The 15,742-nt window shown below is 35.5% G+C and overlaps 1 long non-coding RNA gene across 1 annotated transcript; it reads left to right on the forward strand.

The window, feature by feature from the left end:
• Positions 1-967: 967 nt before the first annotated feature.
• LOC141646021 (uncharacterized) lies at positions 968-3,608 on the forward strand. The gene is made up of 3 exons (XR_012545286.1): positions 968-1,048; positions 1,691-1,748; positions 3,035-3,608. It is a non-coding gene; the product is annotated as an uncharacterized LOC141646021 (long non-coding RNA).
• The last annotated feature ends 12,134 nt before the right edge of the window (positions 3,609-15,742 follow it).

Consider the following 15,742-nt stretch of genomic DNA (forward strand, 5'->3'; position numbering starts at 1 on the left):
GATTTAGTCTCGTCCTTTTGGTATTAGTAGGCTAAGTGAGTTTTGGCTTGTATTAGGGCTTCACGAGTTGTTACTGAAATGTGACATGATTTGATGATTTACAATCTCTTAGGAATGGGTTAAATATGACAGATGAGCACAAATATTGACCTTATGTGGTGGATTGTGGTTTGTTATATCGTAAAAGATGTTGGTGGTGCATCACTAAACCTCGGGGTCTGTAGGTATATGAGATGAATAAGAAACTTCGGGACGAAGTTTTTTTTTTTTTTAGGGAGATGTAATGTGATACTATGCTTTTCTATGTGGTTATTTGGATTTCCATTAGTAATTACTACTTCAAACAATGTGGTAACATGTTTATTATATTGAATGATAGCTTCCGTGTGTGGTCGAACTATAGTTGTATATGTTGTTTGTATGTTTTTTTTTTTAGAATTGTATAGTTCAATATGTTGTTTATATGTTTTATTATGAATTGTATTTGTATGGAAGGACCGTGATATCGCGTGGCTTGTGTGGTTTTATATGAGTTAGGTTACGGGGACGTAACCTTCTTTTATGGGGGATAAAATGTGACAACCCGAGTTTACTCAAATTTATATGAATTAGCATAGATTTTACTAGTTATGCATATGAGTTATATTATGAGTATGAGTTATATTATGTTCATTATATGTGATGTTAGGCGTCGTTGGTTGTAGTTGGTGCGAACTTCGGGGACGAAGTTCTTTTTAAAGAGGGAAGACTGTAATACTCCGTATTTTAGTTGGAGTACTCGGTCGAGTACTTGGTTGGTACTCGGTCGAGTGTGTCTTACTCGGTCCAGTGCACTTGACCGAGTAAACCGGTTCAGCGAGTTCGACGGTTTATTTTATGTTTTGGCCAAAGGATTTTTGTTTATAACAGTTAAGTGCTTTCTAAAATCACTTGAACATATCTAAATCTATTTCTAAACCTAGATAGAGGGAGAGGAAGAGGATTTGTCGAGCCCTTCATTTGATTGAAGATTTCTCACCGATTTCAACCTAATTTGATTTCCCTGTTTGTAAGTCGATTTCATTCAATTGTTTATACTGTAAAATCATTGTCTTCGAAAAGTTTGAAAAGAGAATCCTATTTATTTGAAGTCTAGTTTATGCATATCAAATTCCGTAGTCAAATTCCTTATAGTTTGTCCTAGGTGATTTATCTATGAACATGTCGCTGAAAAGTCCGTGAATCTGATTTGGTTGTGAAAAATGATATGAAACCCTAATTTAGATGTCGATTCCGTTTTGGGGTTTTTTCATACATCATATTTGTAGAGTCTAGATGACAATAGGATTTGGAATTTCTGAAAAATAATGTTTTAAACGCATTTTATGAATCAATACTTTTTATGCGACAGATTCTGTCAGATTTTGGAAATCAGTCTGAAAACCCTTTATAAGTTTGGAATTTGAGAAAACTTCGTTAGCTATAATTTGTATCTAAGACTCATGGGGTTCCAATCCAATTGACCTTGCATCCATTCGATTTTTCTGGAATTAGTTATGTATTTTATACCGAGTCTGTCATGTGCTGGAAAATCAGGAAAAGTCGTGTTAGTTCTTTAAGTTGATATTCCTATTAAGTTATGATGAGTCTAGGTTATGTGCATCATTAATTGATTGATTAGGTGGTAATTATATATAATTATGTTATGTAGGTGATGGATATGTGAAGGATCATAGTTGATTGCTTGTGTGTGCTTGGATTGCGAAAAGGTAGGGTTTCCCTACTCAGTACTGTTAATTGATTAAGATTGTGTTTGTTTCATAATTGTTGTTATCTGTTGATCGTCAGAGGATGGGTGTTTTAGTGACGGTGGTGATGTGGTTGTGTTTAGGACGGGCGCTTTTGATATATACTAACCTCGGGCAACCGAGATGGTAACATCCTTTCATGTTAGGGTGGTCCTGGTAAGGCACTTTGGTATGAGGGGGTGTTACAATACGTGGCGAAGTATTTGCTGTAAAGATGGTAACATACATGCTTGGCGATGCCACTAAACAGATTCGTTGGCGTGCACAAAAGCTTAATAAGAAAAGAAAGTAGTTGTTGTATGAGAGAATGTTGTTACAAGTAGGGGTGTTCAGAATAAACCGAACCGCGATAACCAAAAAACCGTCCATTTTTAAGGTTCGATTAACCGAACCGTTTCGACAAAGCGGTTCTTTGAACCGAACCGTTAACTTTATTATGGAAAAGGTTCGGTTAAGGTTGGCAATTTTAGATAACCGGTTAACCGCGAACCGAACCGTTTAACAAAAAAGTAAGCAAAAAATTAAAATATTATATAAAAAATTGTTCGTTCGTTTAATTTTCTTAGTGTATCCAAATTTAAAATTTCTTAAATTGATTAATGCTAAAATTTATCTTATTAACTTTATTGTTGGGTATAATATATAATGAAAATTTAATTAAACTATTGGAAAAAATTCCCAAAAATTAACGAAAACTGAAAAAAAAAAGTAATGTAGAACGATTATCGGTTAACCGGTAACCGAACCGCTAATAACCGTTTAAAGTGGTTTACCGAACCGTTTATAACCGTTTCTAACGGTGCGGTTTAGGTTCGAAGTTTTGCAGAACCGAACCGTGTGCGAACCGAATTAAATTAGAGGTTCGGTGAACCAAACCGCGAATGAACACCCCTAGTTACAAGGATAGGAATGTATAAAAGCAATGTACATAAAACACCCGTCCACACTATATGTGTAAAATATGTAATAAAGCACATGTGTGAGTTTTTCAAATGTGTAAGTAGGTAAGTGTTGGCGTTTGTTTGTAGATAATCAACGTTTACTGGTACGTGTATCATAGGGGTGCTTCCACGTGTTTGTCAACTTAAAAACCATATGTTGTATGATACTTACAGTAGAATTTACTATAGCTTATGTTGTGTTAATATGAGTACGACTTTGTTCATTGTACATAAGTTTGTTTATTTGTCGTCCGTTTCTCTATAAATACATATACAATCAAACAGCTAACATATTTTTCTTACCAGGATCGATGGAAACACCTAACAAAACTTTGGAGACCAATTTGAAAATTATACTTAATGACATGCTTAAACAAGTCAAGCTACCACCTGCAGAATTTGTCATCCATGCTATTACAAACGATGAACTTAGAGCAGATGTCAAGATTAGAGATGTTGGCAACCCTCCAAATATTGTCACGTTTATTGGAACCCCTTCAAGACTTGTTGGCCCATCACAACAGAATTGCGCGCGTCAAGCAATTACTTTTCTACGTGATATCTATAAATTTGAGGTTCTTGATTATAACTACTATGCCCTACAGGAGCTGCAACATAAGTTCAATTTACTTGAGCAGGAATTTGATAACCTCATGGACTTTTAGCTAAGTAGAACCACAAAAGTCCTAACGGTTGTGGATGATGCGTAGGTAGCCTGTTTGTTTGTGAAGTACCTCTAATGTACAGAAAGCCGCTACCGCTTTGGTGTATATGTAATAAATAAGTTGTAGCTTAGTCGTATGCGTCGTACCTCTTACGTACATAACAACTCCACAATTTCCCTGTTTATGCTAGCATGTACTTTTACAATGTAATAGTGACAAAGTACGTGTTTTTGTAATATATATATGGGTTGTGCTTTTTCACATACGAACTTTACTCTTTCATATACGTATTTTACAATTATACCCTTATCATTCTCTCCCTCCCTCAATTGATTTTTTCCAACTCTCTTTTCTCGTCATCTCCCTCCGACAACCCCTTCCGTCCAACCTTACTCTTACTTTGACGACCCGTGCTCCGACGGCCATGCTTGTTTTCTGCAAGTTATGGAGTGTTTGGTACTTGAAACCAACAAACAGCCCTACCGCCACCATTTTAACGCATTTTCGTGCCAATCAAGTGTGATATTTAGGGACAAAAATAATTGCAGCAAGTCGACACTTTGGAACCAAAATAATGCCAATTAAGTATCTTTAATCATGTTGTACAATTGTATCTAACAATGCTCGCAAGTCGCAATAGCAAGTTTGGAGAATTACAATTGATAAACCCTAGCAATTTCAACAAAATATATTAATAAGTGCTAATCAACAAAATTACTTCACAAAATTGAAGAATTAAATCCATAATTCAAGTTTTTAGAACAATTAGATTCGATTTTAGGGGAAAAGGTACATGTAAAACTTACACGACACACCACCCACCACCCACACACCCGCTACCACAACCACGACACACCACTCACACGACCACGACACACCACCCACACACCCGCTACCACAACCACGACACACCACTCACACGACCACGACACACCACCCACACACCAACACCCACCAACCACCTCGTCAACACCCCCATACGTGCAACCACCACCCCGACCCGACACCACCTCCTCTGTTCCTCACTCTCCCTCACGCCCCCAGATCCGCCACCCCGGCCCGACACCACCTCCTTTTACCCTTCCCTCACGGCCCCACCGTATCCTCTCCACCATCAGCCCGCGCACCTCCCTCCCTTTCTCCCTTTTTGTCCAGACCGAGCTCCTACACCTCCATAGCCCAACCACCTCCCTCCCTTTCTGCCACCGCCACCCTCACTCACCACCAACAACATCCACGACAACAACAACCCGCCACCAACCAATCACCACCACCATCCCACAACCCAAAAAAAACTAGATCTATTCACACCCACCCACCCCCACGACGCACCTCCGCACTCCCGACCTCCTTTCTCGCTGCCTCTATCCTCTCCACTTTCTCGCTGCCATCAACAACCACCTTCAACTTTTTTAAAAAAAAAAAATCCAGATCTTGTTTACGTGTTGTTGCTGTTTGTTTAAGTTGTTCAAGTAGTGTTGTTTGTTTGTTTGTGTTGATTTGGTCAGATCTTGTTTAATGTTTGTCCTTTTATTTATTTATTATGTTGGTAGTGGGAGTTGTCATTTACGCCAACTTTGTTATTTGTTATTTCTTTTTTTTTTTCTTTTTTTTCTTGCATTATTAATTTCTCTTGTTTTATATTTTTTTGTTATACTTTAAACTTGGATCTATTTTTTTTGTGTGTGTTTTGGGATCTTGTTCTATATTTATTTTTGATTTACACTCGTATCCTATATATTTTTTCAGATTTGCACTTACACTCGTATTTCTTTACATTTACACTCGTATTTCTTTACGTTTACACTTATATTTCTTTACATTTACAATTATATTTCTTTACATTTACACTCATATTTCTTTACATTTACACTCGTATTTCTTTACATTTACACTCATATTTCTTTACAATTACACTCGTACTTCTTTACATTTACACTCATATTTCTTTACATTTACACTCATATATTTGTACATTTACACTTGTTAAATTTATATAGATTTGCACTAATATATTTTTGTGGATATGAGTTGGTGGTGGAGGACGACGGTGGTGGTGTTTCTTGGTAGTTGGACTAAAGTTTTACTCGTAAAGGACCAAAGTTATACTTATAAAGGACCAAAGTCACACTAAAAGGACCAAATTTACACTCTTAAACCTTCAAATTTACACTTAAAATACTACATTTACACTCGTAAAACCTCACATTTACACTTGTAAAATGTTAAAATTATATAAATTCAAAATTTCCGTCACAAAAAAATCAAATTTACACTCTTAAAATGTTACATTTACACTCGTAAAACCTCACATTTACACTTGTAAAATGTTAAAATTATATAAATTCAAAATTTCCGTCACAAAAAAAACAAATTTACACTCTTAAAATGTTACATTTACACTCGTAAAACTTCACATTTACACTTGTAAAATATTAAAATTATATAAATTCAAAATTTTCGTCACAAAAAATCAAATTTACACTCTTAAAAATGTTACATTTACACTCGTAAAACTTCACATTTACACTTGTAAAATGTTAAAATTCTATAAATTCAAAATTTCCGTCACAAAAAATCAAATTTACACTCTTAAAAATGTTACATTTACACTCGTAAAACTTCACATTTACACTTGTAAAATGTTAAAATTATATAAATTCAAAATTTCCGTCACAAAAAATCAAATTTACACTCTTAAAAATGTTACATTTACACTCGTAAAACTTCACATTTACACTTGTAAAATGTTAAAATTATATAAATTCAAAATTTCCGTCACAAAAAATCAAATTTACACTCTTAAAAATGTTACATTTACACTCGTAAAACTTCACATTTACACTTGTAAAATGTTAAAATTATATAAATTCAAAATTTTCGTCACAAAAAATTAAATTTACACTCTTAAAATGTTACATTTACACTCGTAAAACATCACATTTACACTTGTAAAATGTTAAAATTATATAAATTCAAAATTTCCGTCACAAAAAATCAAATTTACACTCTTAAAATGTTACATTTACACTTGTAAAACATCACATTTACACTTGTAAAATGTTAAAATTATATTTCCGTCACATTTACACTTGTAAAACTCATACAACATTACATTTACACTTCTGAAATCTAAAACTCAAAACTGATTAATTAGGGGCTAGAGAGAGAAAGAAAAATTAATTAGTGTGTAGAAATTTGATTAGTGGTAAATTTTTTTGGTAATTTTCAATCTCAACCATCCATCTCAATCCAACCATCCACATTTTTTTCCTTTTCTTTTTAAAGGCCTTTAATCAAATTCATCTCAACCTTCCATTTAGTCCATCCAATGGCCCTTAGAGGGACTTATGGACTCAATGTCCCATGTTGGACTCATTAGATCTTACCTCTATATATATATATATATATATATAGAGGCAAGATCCGGTGAGTTCACCTATATATTTGAGTCTATGAGTCCATAAAACAATATCACGCACTATACAAAACAATATCACGAATTTTTTTTTTCAAATTTTTTTCGAATTTCTTTTTTCGATTTTTTTTTTCGGAATTTTTTTTTTCAATTTTTTTTTTCGAAAAAGTTTTTTTTTTTTTTTTTTTTTTTTTTTTTTTTAAGCTGTGATATTGTTTAGTATAACGTGTGATATTGTATTACAAAACAATATCACGATTTTTTTTTTTCGAACTTTTTTTTTTTTTTTTTTTTTCCGAAAAAGTGTTTTTTTTTTTTTTTTTTTTTTTTTTTTTTTTAATGTAAGATGTGATATTGTTTAGTATAACGTGTGATATTGTATTACAAAACAATATCATGATTTTTTTTTTTTTCGAAAAAGTTTGTTTTTTTTTTTTTCTTTTTTTTTTTAGTATGTAAGCTGTGATATTGTTTAGTATAACGTGTGATATTGTATTACAAAACAATATCACGACTTTTTTTCGATTTTTTTCTTCAAATTTTTTTTTTCGATTTTTTTTTTTTTAAATATAAGCTGTGATATTGTTTAATATAAAGTATGATATTGTATCATGGACTCACGGACTCAAAAAGATAGGGTGGACTCATGTGATCCTAATTCTATATATATATATATATATATATATATATATATATATATATATATATATATATATAAATAGGATCATGTAAGTCCTATTGTTTAGGTTGAGTCCTTGAGTCCTCATCCTAACCATTAGATTAGGAATTATGAAGGGCTGAGATTAAATTAAAAAAAAAACACTCACCAACCCACTTTACATTAACTTTTCCCCAATTCCCAATCACCTTTTCATTTCCCATTAATCCATCTCTTTTTACGGTTAATCCATCTCATTCTCTATCATCCCTTCTCTTCATTTTCATTCTCTTTCAGTTACTCTCATTCTCTTTTCCCTTTTATCACCAAATCTGATATTATATGTTATACTCCCAATCCACATTTCTACCCTTCATTCCTTGGTTCATTCATTTTCCAATCTCATAAGCCAGAACAACAATATAAGAATACAACCAAAACTCCATTTCGATCGATTATGTTGGTGGCTGATGGTGACGACGGGTGAAAGTGAATGATGCCTTGTTTTATGCTTACAAAGGATCGAAGTCGCAAAACAAAAAAAGGAAAAGAGGTAAACTAATTCCACATGTCTCTATTTGTTGGATTGAAGTGGACATTCGGTTTCTCAATTTGTATCTTAATTTGTATACGCCAATAAATGTTTGTTGTTTTTAAGTTGGTGGAGTTCAAGATAATCATATTAATTGAATTGATGCTATGTGAATGCAGCCATATTACCATATACCACAAACCCCCTCGCTAAACTTTTTTCAAGTTTTTGCCTTCTTTTATTATTATGTCCATTGTTCATATGAGTTTTCTTGCTATTGCTCTCAAAAAACCAAGCTTGACTAAATACTGGATGTTTACTAATGTTCCAAATTTAATACAAAAAGTGCTAATGTTAACAATTTCATTGTTGAATGTTATGTTATATAGTTGGTGTTGTTGCTCTTTGCAAGTCTAAATGAACTCACATGTACAACTTTCTACCTTCAGACAATGGCAGATGTTACAAAGGAACGTCTTGCTGAGAATAACGCCCAGGATGGAAATAAACTGGGTTGCATCTACGATGAACGGCTCACATCATTTGAGAGACGGTATTTGGAGCACCCGAAGCGTACCGAAGCCAAAAGAGCTAAAGAACTCTTCTGAATCACTGCGATGACTTCGGATTTGGGTTCATATTAGATGATTACGACAACGAAGTTAACTCGAAAAGACTAGTATATATGAGTCCGAATTTGGGTACATATTATTAGGCTGCTCAGTAGTTATTATTTTGTAAGATTCATTCCTTTTATAATTAGGGATTATTATATATGAGTCCCAAATTTAAGTTTGAAAGAGTGTAATTTTAAGCTTTAACGGATGTAATTTTCTATAACCTTTAAAAAGTCTAAACTCACGTTACTGTTGCTGTAACAGTAACATTTAACTATTTTCCCCATTTTGCCCCTGTCTTTTATTTTTATTACATCCGTGCCATTTCTGTTTTCAATACTCTCTATTATCTTCCATACTCGATTACTCTCTATTATCGGCTCATTCTCCCTCTTTTCCTCTACCATGCTTATTCTTGCCATGCTCCTCATTCTGCATTTCTATACCACTCGTGCCCTGGGGCCTGGGTTCTTTCTACTTTTCCGTATCCCCTGGTTTATGTGGATTTTCTTTTACTAATTTCTTCTTCTTCGTCAATAACAATCAATCAATTATATGGCGAAATCTCCCTTTTAAAAACGAACCCTTACTCTAAACCTACCCCTAATATTCACCATAATTCCTCTGTTTTCTATTTTTCTTTGGAGAAAGCAACCCGTTCATATATCAGATCGGCGCCAATGAAGATCACTAATTCAGTCCGGCTTATATGAAAACGTAGCAGGTAAGGTTTATTAAATTAATTGCATGCATTAATTTGGGGCAATTAAAATTTCTGGGTTATTTGCGTGCTTTGATCCCCCTATTATTGTTATTTTCGTCCTACATGTTACCTATTCATATTCAGCTCGATGATTGTCTGCGAGTTAATTGAAATAATTTAGGTTTTAATTTTTTGGTTTAGATTGATTGCATGCAAGTATCTGGCCAGTTTTAGAGGTTAAATGCTATGAATTGGTTCACTTTAAAGATGTTAATTGATTGCATGCAATCATTTGGCAAATTTAAATATATGGGTTATTTTTGTTGTTTGCTATTATCTTTGGTGTGGGTTAAGGTAGATAGTGTTTCTGGGTTATTTTTGTGCTTTGCTTTTTATCTTTGGTGTGTATTAGAATAGATAGAGTTGTAAAGCTTATTTCATCTTAAGCGCCAAAATGAAACGGTATATGGCCTTTTGTTGATTGTCTTGGAACTACGCGGTGTAAATCATACTGTTAAGGGACAATGGTTTTGACCACCCTAATTTGTGGTATTTTCTGAGTTCTAACACCTAATGCTATATGGCTAGCGGTGACCGCTCTTGTATCAAATGGGCTCCCTTTGGGAGAGCAGATAGATTTTGTAATGTTGTTGCTCTATGTTGCTGTCTTATGTAGGCGTCTCTAAACTGACAACAATATTTTGTTGGAATTTGTTGTTTTTTTATTCATTCTAAATATATTAATGCCTTTTATCATTTTGTTGCCATAGCCATATCTTAAACTTCTGGGTTATTTTGGTACTTTGCTTTTAATCTTTGGTGTATTGCTCCACTGGATGAAATAATTAGACTTAAGGAAAGTATAGGTGCAGGGTGATGATGGATGAGAGCAATTAATTTGGTGTTCTTGGTCACTCGGGAAGAGGTCTCACTGAATACTATGGAATACCGGTGTGTGATTGATACAAATTGAGACCTAATATTTCCATTCGGTGTCAAATATGCAGATTCATACTTGCATTCTCCAAAATCCAAATAGCTGCAGAACTAAGATTTTCATGTCATTTTTGTTATTGTCAAATATGCAGATTGGGAAGATTGATGTGATCAAAACTACAATGGGACATGGTTTGGCTTCCGAAGGAGGGTTCTGCACAGGATCATTTTTCAGTAATTTAGGATTTGTCCAAGACCATGTAAGTAAGCTACAAAAATTTGAATGATCGTAAAATCAGTACTATGCATTGATCTTGTGTTCAAGGATATTGGCGATTCTCTATAACTTAAATATTGGCTTGATTTAGCATGACACTGAGTACAACTTATGCATTGATCTTGTGTTCAAGGATATTGAAGTTCTATATTTCTTATAACCTTTCATAGATTATCATTTGTTGGTCTACAGCGTCTAGATAGCAAAGGTTATGTCTTTTCTGCTTCTCTGCCACCGTACTTAGCAAGTGCCGCAATGACAGCTCTCGAAGTGCTTGAAGAACATCATAATCTAATAAAACAGCTAAATGAGAACATTAGCTTCTTAAGGGCTGATTCATAATCTCTCTTCTTGCATCCTTTAATTTGTTGAGAATATATGGCGGAGTATTCTGACACAATCGAATACTAAGGCCTAAAAATGCTGCTTGTGTTAGGTTTGTCGAGTATAGAAGGACTTGAATTGGTGAGCAGTCCAGATTCAACCATAGTTTTCTTGAACCTAACTCAGTCCACAGGTGCTACCGAGACTGACTTCCAGTTGCTCTAAGATATTGCTGGATCAGGTGCATGCTGCGTGCCCTCTCTATTTCTAAACTACAATTTCATTTTACTTTTTTTTCTGAAAGAAATCAGTCATTCTCATTAATCGCGAAAAATTTCTTACAAAAAGGAACGACCACTAGAGAAATGACAAACTAAACAGTCAACTGGTCGAGAATCTCCTATGACAGACAACCATGAAACCAAGCATACAATCTTACACAAACAACGTACTTAATAGCTCTAACTACTTGCTCACAATTCCTAGAATCATTTTCAAAGATTCTGAGATTCTTTCCTGCCACAAGGTGTAGATGACCGTAGCCATGGAACATCGTGCCCATCTTTTCCTCCAACCCTTAGCTTACAGCCTTACCTCAAAACTGCAACAAGTTTTTAAGTTTATGCTTCAGGCTACAATTGTGATGTTAGTTGAAAGGTGAAAATTGTAAGAATTTTAGTAGAGAGCTTAAATTTTGTCATGCATGATGTTTAATTGCAGGTTTTGAATATTAGTGTATAGTTTTGATGCGCTATAATAAATGGAGTTGCTTAATTGCATGTTTACTGTGTGATTCTGACTGATCTGGTTTCAGGTCATTTAGTTTTGTATTTTTTTTCAGAGTTATGGATTACAAGTTAAAACATTGTGTAGATACCTCATTTCTACACCTCTCGCAAACCACCCGGTGATGATTGGGCCGCATGTTTGGTACGCGGAACGATTTGTGACAGTTCGTAAGATTATCGTCAAGTGATTGCTCAAACACTAATGTCTACCTCTTAGTTGTCATCTACGTGCCGATACGGTCGTTTTGGCAGTAATTAGAGTACATTTGGAGTCCGGGTCAAAAACCGTCTTCATTTTCCTAAACCGTCAAATCCCGAGTCAAAAGTAATGTCTTTGTCTACCTAAGGTTAGGATGTCATAAATGTTGAGATTATATCTCATTTTGAGTCCCATGTCACTTCTTTGGTCTAAACTAAAAGTTTACATTACAAAATGTGCATTTCATTTAGTTAAAATGACAACCCGACCTTTAGGCCCATTTTACGAGGTCATAACGAGTTTTTTGGGTCAGGCCTATTTCACAGAAAGTTCTAGATCTTTCTTTTAGATTTCCAACGCTACCGAAATCACCTTATTCCGAGTCTTGTAGAGAAAGTTATGCCTAAAATACGACAGGCTGTCAAACGCGTTTTCTACGCGCAGAGGAACCTACCCGGGAAAGGACGCAGCAAGTGCTGCGCCTCTTCCAAGGGACGCAGCACTTGCGCCTTTTCCAGGGCTTTCTTTTTGTCCAAGTTTCCGTGTTTTAACCTAAGTCGGTTATTTCCGGATCTTTCCTTCCGTATCCTAGTCTTACCATAATTCCGTCGCGTGATTAGTATAAATAGGAGCCTTCGCTCCTCATATTTCTCACGCGAGTGTCCGCCCTTCTCTTCTCCCTTTGCATTCTAGACTTTGTTCTTACTAATTGGCGCCTACGTGCTTGGACTTCCGACCACGTAAGCTCGGATCTTTCCGGGTACCAGCCTCTCTGTTGCATGACCGACCAATTTGACCAACTACACATTAATCAACTTAATCGTTTTCCTCTTACGAGGGCACTTTCTTTGCATTCGCGTCGAGCATCACTAATCGATATTCTTAGTCCTTCTCGTTTCGTCAACATGTAAGTCTGAGGGTGTATAATTTCTCTTTTATTTATTGTACTTTTATTTATTGTATCATTATTGTAAGGTTTACGTCGAAAATACCTCATTAAAACCGATTTCTAAAACCGTCTTTAAAACCTTTTTTTACGGATTTTCGAAGATCGACGATCGAGAAAAGACGCAAAGAATCGCTGCGCCTCTTCGAAGGAGCGCAGTTCGCTGCGCCTCTTCGTGAGGGCCGCAGATTCTCGCTTCTTTTCTTCTTCTTCGTCCTCTGTAATTCGTTCTTGTTCGTATTTGATTTGTATTTGTTTGTTCTTTAATTCTTTCACATGATAGTTTAATAATCACATGTATATAATTCATCATTCATCCACATGTTTCAATCCTCATAAGTCCGCCTTAAATCCTAAATAATCCATATTTACGGGTTTTCGTCATTAAATTCAAACCCGGATTTTGGAGAATCAATTTGTCCATATTGAGCTTCTGGAATTCGCCATTGATATAGTTTTCGTTTGTTTATTCACATGTTTGTCGTATATTCGTTGTATATTCATCATGTTTAGACTAGTTAATTTATTTCAACAGAGGACTCATTCATTAACATCGCTTCATCATGTAGATAATTCGTTTACATCCGTCTCATTCATGTTTATCGCTTTTATGACCATCGTTCACATATAATTAATCTGTTAATCACTTTCATCCGAGTAAATATTATCAATCAATCCTCAAATTTACCAATCGACATTAACGGTTTGCAGTTCCGGCTTCACAGCCAGAATTCACCCTTGGAGAGACGACGCGTCTCGCGCCTCTTCCAGAGGGCGATCTCTTGCGCTTTGTTCCAGGATGAGTTCTGCCTCTGAACTCCTTTTCTGCCTTGACGTAATTAATTAGGCTACGTATTAATTAACTATTAACCGTAATATCACGCTAATTCCTGTTCGTTAATTTATTTAATTTATTCTTTTATTCCATTTTCCCAAATTATCCGTTTTAAAGGTATTTTCGACATAAATCGCCTAATCCATTGTAATTATTGTAATTTTCATTATTGTAATTTTCGTTGTATTATTTATCGCGTTTGCATGATCATTTGTATGTTTTCACATGTAATTGAGCATTAAATCCTACCTCGACCCAATTGTATGCTAATTATGTGTCAACCGACTTAGTCTAATCTTCACATGCTAGGATTAAAACTTGGATGTTGCATTGCATGCATTATAGCCGACGATATATCGAGTATAGACAACTTCCCTAATCATTAGTAGAGGCCGCTATCGAGGCGGGCGGGATTAGGTGTTCGATCAAAAGAGCTTCCTAATACGTACCCTCACCCCTTACTCCAGATCTCCGTGAGCACCCGTGTTCATTGGCATCCACGAGAGTCATTCTAGACATAGAATGCTAAGGGTAACGATTGCTTAGTGTTCATGTCACTACTTTGTGTCTTGACATGACACGAGGTACTCGAACGGTTCCAATTTCCCATAAAAATTGGTGGCGACTCCATACAAAATGCAAACGTTTGTTTCGTTCTCACCAAGCACCCCCGTGGGCGGCCCGCTGTCCACAGTTTGGCGACTCCGCTGGGGATAATACACTTACGTGTAGCAAGGGTGAAACTTGAACAAGGTTAGGGAATATTTTGTACAAGACAATTGTCGGTTTTCATAACTCGGTCTTTCTAGACCGTTTAATTCGGCCTTCCTAGGCCCAACCCAACCCATTCGACCAATCGTCCCGTCTAAACGGTCCTAATTCTTATTTGGGCCTAAGGATGGATAGCGATTGACGTCATCCATACCATGATGCTTACTCTTGTTTGTGGCAAGGGCCTTCACTACTTGAGGAAATGGACTAGGAATCGGCCTTACTCTTGTTTGGCACGAGCCTCTCCACAGACTTCGGGTTTGATGGTTCGGTATGGCAACCTACCCTTTAAACCAAAACCCTTTTTAAATGCACTCAGCATACCGTTATAATGCTTGTATATATGTTTGTATAAATACGTGATCACCATTTTGTAAACGAAACCATTTTGTAAAATCAAAAATCATTTTCAAAATACAAATATTTTCAAAATAGCGCAAAACCCAGTCAAAATTCTGTCCGTTTATCGAGTCAAATTTCGGGCCTCAAACCCATTTCAAAAAACCAAAAAAAAAAAAAAAAAAAACGTTTTTTTTTAAAAAAAAAAAAAAAAAAAAAAAAAAAACCAAAAAAAAAAAACGTTTTTTTTTTAAAAAAAAAAAAAAAAAAAAATCCAAAACAAAAAGAAAACGTTTTATTCAAAACATTTTCCAACATGTAAATGTAAATATGTAAATTCAATTGGGCTAAGTTAGAGTCAAAGTTCAAACCGACTATGTCCTAGTCGGAACTCCGTCGAGTCATGAACCCGTCTTCCTTTACATTTTGGGTCTTTTCAACATTCAAGTCAAGTCCTGAGGCGTCACGCCATTATTTTGGACTCCCTACCCCAATTCAGTTAGGATCTAAGCATTTTCGACACATCGAGTCACACGTTTCGAGGCTCAACACACGAGTCTCAATGGGCCTCATATCTGAGTCTAAACTACAAGTCTTCTTAACGCCTATAAGCAGACCTCGAGTCAAGTCCGTCTTAAAACATGCGTCTTAGAATCACGTGTCGCCAATCTCGTCAATCAAGTCAACCACATAAATGTCACTCCGTCCGAGTCAACACTCGAGTCTAAAGGTCAAGGTCAAACACCGTGAATCCAAACACGAGAAGTCACTCACGACATTCTCTGGATTCACAAGTCAAGAGTCTAGTCATCTCGTCTCGTCATGTATCCTTTATTTGTTGCCTTAGTGTGCGTGATCCCATGTCAAATCAAGTTATAATGCGCATCATTTTCTTCTCGGTAGGAATTCTGCAACTTCCAATGAAAGTGTTCAAGAACGTTTATCTGTCGACGTCAAGGGACTAAGTGCTGCAGTCATTAAGCTTCAAGCCACCGTTGAAGACTTG

Source organism: Silene latifolia, chromosome 3, assembly GCF_048544455.1.
Source record: "Silene latifolia isolate original U9 population chromosome 3, ASM4854445v1, whole genome shotgun sequence".
NCBI classification, from domain to species: Eukaryota; Viridiplantae; Streptophyta; class Magnoliopsida; order Caryophyllales; family Caryophyllaceae; genus Silene; species Silene latifolia.